Here is an 11,882-nt window from a genome sequence, read left to right as displayed (position 1 = left end):
CAAGGATGATCTTATAACTGCATCTTCCCCAGTCAAGATATGAATGTAGTATGGAGGAGAGAAATGTGGCTTTATCAGTGTGATAAAAAAAGGGGTTTTCATTAATTTTTTGGTGAATATTCCTAATTGGAAAAGGTGGTGAGGGATGAGAAATTGCTATTTTGTGAGAGATGAAAGCCGTGAGAATTTATGGATAGGGGTTCTCCTTTTATAGACCTTCTAGCTAAATCAATTTTACAAATATAGATTTTGGTTTTCTCACATCTTTTATTTATTTAAATAATTAATTGATCACCTTTATTTAAATCATTACTTATACCATTTAATAGAATTGAAAAACGAATAAAATCATTACTTATACAATAGAATTGAAAAACGAATAAAATGTTCAAAAACGAGGGGCGTTCCGAGAATCGAACTCGGGACCTCTCGCACCCAAAGCGAGAATCATACCACTAGACCAAACGCCCATGTTGAATTCAAGAATTGTTTATATTAATCAATACTATATGGGATAAATTTTGCATTCACATTACGTACTAAGGAATTAGGAAATACTGGGCATGCTTGGTATGATGAAATGGAATGAGGGTGAAATGGAGTGGAGGTTGGAATGGAATGAGGATAGGAATGAAATGTCAATTTCCTTGAATTTCCTTTGCATTTTCATCCATTCACTCATTCATTCCATCACACCAAGCAAATGAATAGAATGAAAGTAGGAATCACATTCCATTCCATCAAACCAAGAAGCCCCTTGTGTTCAACTAAAATTTTTCATCTTCTTTTGTGTTTTGGAGAAAAAAGTCTACTCCCACAAGTAGATGAATAGTGAAAGGATGATTAAATATTTGTATAAGACCAAAATAGCAAAATCGCAAGTAAGTGCGAAGATAGAGATTTATGTTAGTATATAACAATCGTCTATTTCCTATGACTTACGTCTCCCGTGCACGGTGCACCAATGAATTTATCCAAACTTTAATAATTGGGGAAAAATAATAATGTTTTGAGTAAGTGTAATGCAATGCAGAATAATGTCTTTTTTGATTTGTCAGCTCATGGGTGACCAGGAGCACAATCTCTGTTGTGTTCGTCGTATGATAACACATGCATCCTCGGACCTCGATGCCAAGTTCCAAAAGTGGATGCTGGTGAAGAACCAAAAGTGGCCTCTTCTGGCTCAAACCACACTCTGACTGATCTGATCCCTCGCTTGAACTAAGCTTCCGACACTTCAAATGTAATTATGACGAAGCAATAAAGACAATCTTGGTGGTCTCACTATTAGTTAATGCGATAGAATATTATTTCTCCAACAATTCCTGATTGAGGTTTTCACCAACATGATAATCTAATCAATATAGTTATGCATTAGGATTTGGTTATTTATTGATCACTATCCTATATATATAATGTCAATTTATTGGTCCGGTCACGCACATTGCACGGATGCTACACTTGTACATTTATATAATAATGTAGCAATATAGCAAGCATTAGCATATACAGTTAGTTAAAGATAGTATTAAACCTCAAATGAAAGACTCTCCAAAAGCATTAACTCAAAGAAACCAATTGTATTGCAAATCTCAAAGTTGCATTATATGTAAAGAAGCTAATAGGAGAGTTAATATTAGGGCTGGCAAATCGTGCGGATTGGGTCGTTATCGGGTCAACCCGATAACGACCCAACCCAATAAGGGCAAACCCGAACCCAACCTTTTAAGGAAACCCCAAACCCGAACACGAACCCAACCCGCCACCTTCAAACCCGGACACGACCCGGAAACGACCCGAACACGATAACGACACGAACCACTTTGGGTTGACCCGACACGATAACAACACGATATCGACCTAGACACAATAACAACACGATATCGACCTGAACACGATACCGACACGAACCACTTTGGGTTGACCCGACACGATAACAGCACGACAACAACCTAAGCACGATAACAACACGATTACATATTGCTTCAAAAAATGATCAAGACTTTAAAAAGCCATATAACATGAAGATGTTCCATTTTAAACAGCAAAACTCCAACACAATCCAAAAAAACCCAACAAAATACATAACTTTTGTTCCAAATCCTCCAGGTTTCCGGCGATGATGAGCGGCGGCGGTTTCACTTTCAGAGGTAGGAAATAGAAATATAGAAGTAGGAAATCTGGAAGACGGCGGTTGTTCGACACTTCGGCTATTCCACAATCCACATTCTAATTTGAGAATTTCTAACCCTAATCTAATTATTTATTATTTTATTTCCTAAGTGACTAAGTCTAATAATATGAAAAATAAAAGGGTAGTGAACATGCTTTCGACTGGATTCCAAAACAAAAAATGCTTCTATAATTTTAATAAAATATTTTATTATATTTAGAAAAATATTTTACATCATGTTTTTTCTAGTTTTAACAAAAAAATTTGAAACAAGTTAAAAGAACTAAAGAAGTAAAAAGAACAAAACAAAAAAAAGTGAAAATACTAATAATTAAATTAAATTTATTAAATCAAAACAAATTAATATTATCCTTTTTAAAATTTGAAGGGTATTTTGTGTATACAATTTTTGTAAATTTATCTTTACTCAAAATAAAAATAATAATATTAATTTTTAACGGGTTACCCGACCCGACCCGCATCCGACCCGCATCCAACCCGCACCCGACCCGATTTTTTCGTGTTCTTAGTGGGTCGACCCAATTTTGACCCGCATCCAATAAGACTTGATCCAAACCCAATAATTTCGTGCGGATTCGTGTCGGATTATCGTGTCGTGTCAAAAATTGCCAGCCCTAGTTAATATGTCTGCCTAGTCCAAGCATGCTTTCCTACATCTTACACAAATGCTATAAACCTATTTGTCTTGTGAAGATGCCTTACAAGAAGCTTGATTCCATGCTCGGTCTATGATTCGCTCATAAATCACAATTCTCTTCTCTATAATGTTAATCTTAAAATTGTACCAATGACAAGAAAACCCCCAACTTAGCTTCTTTTCTCTAACTTTAAGCTGCAGTTTCTCGGGCATGAGATTGAGTATTCAACTTCTCAAGCCCATGAGATAGAAAGACAGAAATGGAATCGAAATTTTTTCAATTGACAAGCAAATATACTAGATCTACCAAATGTATTACAAATCACATTTTATAGGTCTTGACACAACAAGTTGTACGGAGGATATGTGAAGTATTACACGTGCTCGTTCGTGCAACTTTAAGTATTACAAATCTCAAAGTTGCATTAATTCTGGGATATGTGAAGTCGAAGCATGCTTTCCTACGTCTTACACAAATACAAATCTATTTGTTCGGTGAAGACCACCCTACAAGAAGCTTGATTCCATGCCCATAAATCACAATTTTCTTCTCAATGCTCCTTATATATAATGCTAATCTTAAAATTGTACCAATGACAATGACTAGAGAAACCCCAACTTAGCTTCTCTTCTCTATCTTTGGGGCTGCACTGCACCACCTCGGGCAGCGGTTTGAGCATTCAATGCCAGAAGCTCGAACTCCTTTTATAGACCTTCTAGCTAATTCAATTTTACAAATCTAGCTTTTTTGAGAAATGGAGATATGGCTAAATTAAATATAATATGATGATAAGGTATTGAGATTTGACCTGCATCGATACTTTCTTATTATTGAATTTTATCTGGATGACTTGACTAAGACCGGCGATTGGCCATTGTAGTATCTTTACATGTAATGAGATAATAGTGGGATGTCTAACATAAATATTTTTTTCTTTTTTAAGTAAATATATATTGATTTAGTCGTCTGAATAAAATAAATATATATATATAGGGATGTATTCATATCCCAACACTAAATAGTTGTAAAACACAAAACTCTTCCCACTCCTTTGGATTTCGAAATCTAACGTTCATTTTATGTGCCATGTGGATTAATTAAATTAATATTTAAATTAAAAAAGGGCACAGTCGACCCTTCAAATTTTATACGGTTATATACTTCCTTGATTTTCTCCTCCATGATTGGTACATATATTATATAACTGATTTTCCTTAATTAAATCTTTAATCTCTTCCACTTTTACGGTCTAGTGCAGATTCAAATTCTACTACAAATTATTGTTAACAATTATTTTTAGTTGGAAATATCAATCACGCTAGAAGGACCCATTATATTTTTATTGTTATTATATAATGGAGACATCATATACATACGATGGATATAATATAAACAATACTTTATAGATTAGAGTTGTATGATAAATTTTTGTAAAGTATCGTACAGGACGTATATCGTATATAATATATATAATGTACATTTTTGGTACGTGTAATGTATAAATAAAATGAGTCATGGACAACTAAAAATTTGCAGTAATCAATGTACGAATAAAGTGATTTAATGTATATGCCACTTAGCTAGTAATGTAATTTTATTTCTTTGATAAGGGCCGGAAGTTATATCCCTTCCCCAAGGGTTTATTGGTCCATGGGCCAGGGTGTAGTACCGACTCATTTATATAACGTTCGCTAAGGGCATGAAGTTAGATTCATTCCCCTAGGGTTAACTTATCCAATGAGCTAGGGTATAGTACCCACAACTTCCCGTATAGAATCCCAATGGCTGAAACTTAGGTCCCATTAATGTCCGTTACAAATGTTAGATTAGTTGAATATTGTTCGTTGCATACATTATTCAACACTGTAACTGTACATTATTTAGTAAATTTTGTGCATTAAACATGTTGCGCATTTAAAAATGTGTTATTGTATTTCTACATTATTTAGAAGTAATTGTACATTACTTGAAATTAAAGGTTTACATTATTTATACGTGAAATGTACATCACCATCAGTTTGACATCCCAAAAAAATATCCTTTCATAATTAACACAAGTATAAGCATTCACTTCATGTTTCCTTGCAACCATGCTAGTTCCCCAATTTCATGGATAGCTTGGATTAATCTTGGGTTCAATTTCTTAATCATATTCACGTATTCCTCCTCCGTCCTCCTGAATCCTTCTTATTCCTCTTAGGTGGTTGTGTCTGGATGTCCACTCACGTGTTGTTGTTAAAGTCGTCATAGTCATGCCCTCTTTGAACCTATTCACAAATATATAGATTGATGTAACAACTCAATGAAATAATGTAGTCAGAAACCAGATACACATTCAAAATGTAATCAGATAATGTAGCAAATTGGTAGACTAATGTACTACTTCAGCAGACAAAATGCACTAATGTAGACTTCAGCACACAAAATGTACTGCTGCAAAATTTTAAAAAGACAAGGTAAACATGTTCAACTTGAAATATTTTCAGTTTAGCAACTTTGTGAAATAATGTACAAATACAAATAATATAGCTCATCCATTTAACAATGTATAAATACAACTAATTGTAGGTTTCATGTCCATACAGTTTACTTCGTGTCCATATAAGTGAGCCAACAATTTGTAGCTCTTAGGAAAGGCTTTGACAAGAAAATGTAGCTCATCAACTAAACAATGTACATGAATATCAGATAATGGAGTTGACATAATAATGTAGCTCATCCACTAAACAATGTACATGGACATCAGAAAATGGCTTTGACCAGAAAATGTAGCTCATTAACTACACAATGTACATGGCCATCAGAGAATGGAGTTGACATGATAATGTAGCTCATCCACTAAACAATATACATGGACATCAGAGAATAAAATTGACCATATAATGTAGCTCATCAACTAAACCATGTAATAAGGCATGATATTCAAATTCCAGATTTAAACATATAATGTAGCAAATTATTCAGATAATGTAAAAGCAATAAAATATAAAATGAAGATAACAAGGTCAAGTAGACAACATGAAAAATGTACCAAAGCATAAGGAAAAAAAATGATGATCTCTTTTCCCAATGTAACAAATTGTTCACTCATTTGCATCTTGGATTGCTTGGCTCTTCGAATCCCTCCCCTGCTTCACCGTTTTCTCAAATTCCTTGTTCTACCGTATTCAACATCAACGATGAAAAAAACAACAGTTAAATGATGTAGTAGATATTGAGACTTGAAAGGAGACAAATTGAGAGCAAACAACCACTACAAATGAGGATCTTTACAGCATGACGAATACAATTTACAGACTGGAATTGCGTTAATCACACCTAATCGAAAACCAAAATATCTAACACAAACTAAATCAGGTTTACGAAAAAAACCCTACTGCAAGGAAAGAGCCAATCATGCTTAAAATTGACACAACAAACATAACTACATGCTTCAATCAAACCGAACAAAAACGTCCAAATAATGACGTAAATCACTGAAATTCTGACCTTAATGTAAACCCAACTGAACCAGACCACCAAAACATTCTCAACACAACCAAAATCCAAAGTATGTGTTAGATTGAGGAAACTGATACCAAACTACTCTTGATTACTGTTACCTTGTTGTTGTCGGTCGTCAAATCGACTCAGAACCACACGCCAGATGATTCAATCAACACAAAAACTCGAAATAATGTAGCGGACGAGTTCGCTATCAAACAGATCTGTCAGCGGCGTCTTCAATTAAGCATCAATCGGTGAAGACTAGGGTTTTTTCTTCTCAAATTGGGGAGAGGGGGCGTTGGAAATGGGAGAGAATATGGGAAGACAGATTTGAGAAGTGATGGAGAGAGTGTATCGTCCATTTAATTAAAATCCCGGATATCATGGACATGCAGTTTCTAAAACCAACTCTTCAATTCCAAGATTCCAATATTACCCTTGTGATGTACCCGAAAATGGTATTAATGTAGCACGCTGATATTAAATCCCCACCATCCGAAACTATAATCCAATGGAAGATATTAATGTTGTGTTTAAGAGTAAGGGGGTGTAAGGACCTTAATGCACCCCTATATATATATATATATATATATATATATAGGATTTTAATCAAAACAAGTATCCCATTAAATCAAGAAATACAGACCGCATTTAGACCATTGGATTAGGTGAGTTAATCTTATGATTAGAAGATCTGATGGCTTTAATTATTTTTCAAGTATTATTATTTTAATCACTTCAAATACTAGAAGGTTACTAATGTCATTCTCTTCCATCCGGCTGTTATTGCAATCCCTATAATCATGCACCTTTCTCTTCCATTAACAAATGTTAGCGTGATTTTGGATTTAACATTCATCATCTTCAACTCCTGCGTATTTTCCATCTTCTTCAACCGATCTCCCATTAATATTCCAGTATACTTCTTTTCATGAAGATTTATTATATTCAATCAATCAGTTTTCTGATTAATCGGTGTTGTTAATATCGTTGCACACCCTGTCAACGTTTCTTACATCGGTAATTTCTGTTCTTACCATTTCGTAATTAACTTCCCCAGTCATTTATCATTGTTAAATCTATAAATTCACTTTCTTAATTTCCTCTGATTATGTTTCATGATTTCGTATCTTACATTTGTGGTTTTTTTTCCCCCATAGATTTCTGCATCTTATCTCCATAAATGGAAACTGTAACACATTCTACTTCGCTTGGTGACAATTAATCATCCTCTGATGATGTAGTAGAGTCCCCTCAAGAATGGAGAAGACTTTGAAGCTTAAGATCAAGTCCTTGCGTCAATGCAAGAAATATCAGGAGTGGGGTCACCGCGATTCAAGGAATTGCGACAAATTCAAAGAGAATGTAAAACGGCGGTCTAGAAGAAATTCTGAAGTTTGATACCATGTATTCTCTTTTTCACTTCAGTTTGTTTGATACAAACATTTCGATCGGATTTGTATGACGTGTTCTGGTACTCCTTAGTGTTATATAATGACCCAAATGTTGGTTTATTATGACACAAATTAACCATAATGTGCTATGACCCAAATATTCGTTTATTATGACCCAAAGAATGGATGATGTTCGGGTTATTGTTTGTGTATTCTTCAGCCATATTAATTGGGTTTTTTTAATATGTCAAAAACATGAGAATAATCGTGTATTTTACTTCAGTTTGTTTGATACAAATATTTCGATCAGGTTTGTATGACGCATTCTGGTACTCTTATTGTTATATAATGACCCGAATATTGGTTTATTATGACACAAATTAACCAAAACAAGTATATGACCCAAATATTCATTTATCATGACCTAATATATGAAGTAATTTTCATCATATGGTATTTCGACTACAAGAAACAAGAGGAAAGCATTACAAACATTGCGACATATAATCGTGTATTTAACTTCAGTTTGTTTGATATGAACATTTCGATCAGATTTGTATGGCGCATTCTTGTACTCCTTAGTGTTATGTAATGACCCGAATGTTGGTTTATTATGACACAAATTAACCATACGACGCTATGACCCAAATATTCATTTATTATGACCCAAATATTCTAACACACATAGAGTGTGACATAAAAAGAGCTTGTTTGACATTAGTATTCATATATAAATTGAAGAAACAATAACATCTGATGCCACTTCTAAAACACCATCAAAATATGTAAAGCTTAAACTGTTTAAACATCCTTAATTTAAAACAGTGGTAAACTATAAAAAAAATGAAACAAAGTTTCATTCTTTTGATTTTTGACATAACAATTGCTTAAAATCTGTAGTTTGCTATCATCTTTTCAACGTCGATCTTCGCATTCTTGTAATTCAGCTGCATCAACATTCTCTACCACAGTACCTGTACATATAAATGAAGTCATTCTTAGTCTTTTGAGAGCATAATAAAAAGCATGACCTAAAATGATCTAAAAATGACATCTGTATTTTTCAAATCTGGACTTTTAAATTACATAGGGCCTGTTTAGACAACACGAAGGTCAAGTTTAATATGTTTTTTATGTGATGATATTAAGCATGCCCTAAAATGATGTAAACAGAAACTAACAATGACTTAAAAAACTAGAAATGTTGTCGAATAACCCCAAACAATCCATAATACTAAACTCTATTCATTTCAATTTTTAAAAAACAATATTGCAACAATCAATGTTTCTGAACTATGACACAAAACAGTCAAAGCTATGACCTCATTCATTATTTGTGTAGCTTAGCACATTAACCTTTAACAGCCTTTGAAACATCCACTACGGCAGTCCGAGTATGTAATCCTAAGTTGAACTCAATTAGTAGACAAAATTCATTGTTTCAGTGTAGAAAACCATAATGAAAACCATAATAACCTACTATATAATAATAACCTAAAAAATAACACATTAACCTTGTTTTGGGTCATCTCTTCCGGCAGCCTTTACATTTGACGCGTGTGGAATAGTTGCAGTCGCTATTCAGGAAGACAAACAGCAACACGAAAAGATTTGCCAAATGAAAATTCAAATATAATCCGAACAGAAATAACCCAAATATTTTAGACAACATACAAATTTTCATTGTTGCTTTTGGCGGTACCAACACAAAAGAACGTTGCGTCAGTTCGGATTGCTCATTCTCGAAAACTAGGGATTTAGAAACCCTTGCTAACCTTTTCCGTCATCCTTCGCTGCTCCGGCCAAGCGTGTATTCACCATTGCTGAAGAATCGTCGGCGAGGAGAGTTTTGGTTGATTGGAGAAGCGAGAGAAGAGTGGTTTAGGTCTTGGGTCTTTGATTTTGGGATTTAAGCCGTTTCATTTGGGGGATTTTAATAAATGAGTGATTTTAGCATGTGCAGTAAACACTACCATTAAATCTGCCCACTAAAAATGGTCATGACGGTTCCACTTATTTATTCTATTCGAAAATACCCTTTACATGACGCATTTTGCCTTTATTATGACTCAAACGAATTAATTTAAATAACAAATCGTGGCCACTCACATATGGATCCGACGGTAGATAATTGGTCTGTATTTTGGTACTTAGGCCCATATATATATATATATATATATATATATATATATATATATATATATATATAGGGATGTATTCAGATTAATGTGTAAAAACCTGTTAAAAAGGAAAACTAATCTCATCCATTGATTAGTGCAATCTGATGGTTAATATGTAAGCCACTTGTAATTAAAATAATTAATAAAAAAATCGAAAAGGTTAGTATTGGAAGTCAATATTTCATCAGTTTTTTCATTACCTAAAATCACGCCACTTTATCAAGCCACATTGAATAGTCAATCTTTAATTTACTTAGACTAATCTATAAAGATTACAATATCTTAGTTTGATTTCTCGTAAAAACATTTACCATAAATTTCGCTCACTTGTTAATTTATTATTATAAAAATATAATATTTTTACTCTTTGATTTTGATGTACGCAAATGTCTTTGTAATGTATATGCGCTCTCTGAGTAATGTACGAAAAAACTAGTTTAATGTTTGGGTCTATTTGAATTCATGCCCCTTGGGTTTAGCAATTCATCGGGCTAGGTTGTAGTACCGACTATCAAACGAAAACATCACCAAGGCCAGAGAGATGAATCCTTTTCCCAAGGGTTTAGCAATCCATTTGGCTAGGGCATATTACCAATACTTTCCTATAATTTGTGTTTTAATTGGTGGGGTTTGGTTTCATACAAATGTTATTGTATGAAAATGGTATTTGATTGTCTGACTCACACCCATTAATGTACAGAGCCAGAGAGATGAATCATTTCCCCAAGGGTTTAGTAATCCATTTGGTTATGGCATATTACCATCATTTTCTTAGAATTATGTTTTTACTCTTTATTTTTGGTTTCATATAATCCTTGATGTACGAAGATAGTTTTGTAATGTAAATGTGCTCTCTGAGTAATGTACGAAGACGGTTTTGTAATGTATATGCATTCTCTGAGTAATGTACGAAAGAAGTAGGTTAATGTTTGAGTCTATTTGAATCCATGCCCTTCGGGTTTATCAATCCATCGAGCTAGGTTGTAGTACCGACTGTCAAACGAAAACTTCACCAAGGCCAGAGAGATGAATCCTTTCCCCAAGGGTTTATCAATCCATTAGGCTAGGGCATATTACCAACACTTTCATATAATTTGTATTTTTATTGTTGGGTTTTTGTTTCATATGAATGTTAATGTATGAAAATGATATTTAAATGTATGAATCTCACACATTAATGTACATGGAATATGACAGAATAATGTAATACAACATTATGTACAGTAAAGAAAGTTTGAAGTCATGTACAAGTATGCATATATAATGTAACATATTTATGGTTTTAATGTACAATACATCAGTAGCAAATAATGTAACAATTAACATGTATAATGTAACCTAATAAGTTTAAGAATACAACAATGACTACTACACCAAACAATAAATAATTGAACCCTACGAGAACAACTCTAACTCTTTGCCCTTAGTGAACGTTGTGCTAGTGGGTTGGTACTACACCCTAGCCCCATGGACTACTAAACCCTTGGGGATTGGATATAACTTCTGCCCTTCATCAAACAAATTATAATCTACATTACTTAGTAGGTGACATATACATTAAATTACAATTTTTCGTACATTATAATCGACAACAAAATAATAATGTAGCACATCTTTAAACATCTTTAAAGCCAGTCATTGCGCTAAAGCAATGGGCATGTCACCGTCAAAGTCATCCTCGAAATTGATTCTTGCACTCGTTGAACCTATTAGAAACACATACAATAAAATATCAGTTAATGTACATCTACAGCTAAACAATGTAATAGAACATGATGTACAGATCTAGGTACATGATGTAACAGAACATTATACATAAAATCAGCATCGATTGATGTACTTATCTATCTCAATGTTGTAACAGTAAATTATGTGTAAGTCATGTACCACTATGCATGTATAATGTAGCATTGTTTCCTATTGAAATAATGTACAAATACAACCACGAAATGAAGCTTTATAATCAAAATACTGTATAGAATAATGTACA

At 33.6% G+C, this 11,882-nt stretch overlaps 1 non-coding gene across 1 annotated transcript; it reads right to left on the bottom strand.

Moving 5' to 3' along the window:
- Positions 1-398: 398 nt before the first annotated feature.
- Positions 399-470, bottom strand: TRNAP-UGG (transfer RNA proline (anticodon UGG)). Its single transcript has one exon. It is a non-coding gene; the product is annotated as a tRNA-Pro (tRNA).
- Positions 471-11,882: the final 11,412 nt, after the last annotated feature.

The sequence above is a fragment of the Salvia hispanica genome, chromosome 2, assembly GCF_029641045.1.
Source record: "Salvia hispanica isolate PSC_SH4W2 chromosome 2, Shi_PSC_v1, whole genome shotgun sequence".
In the NCBI taxonomy this organism is placed as follows: Eukaryota; Viridiplantae; Streptophyta; class Magnoliopsida; order Lamiales; family Lamiaceae; genus Salvia; species Salvia hispanica.
The sequence above is the reverse complement of the archived record's forward strand: the minus strand, read 5'-3'. Positions and strand labels throughout refer to the sequence as shown.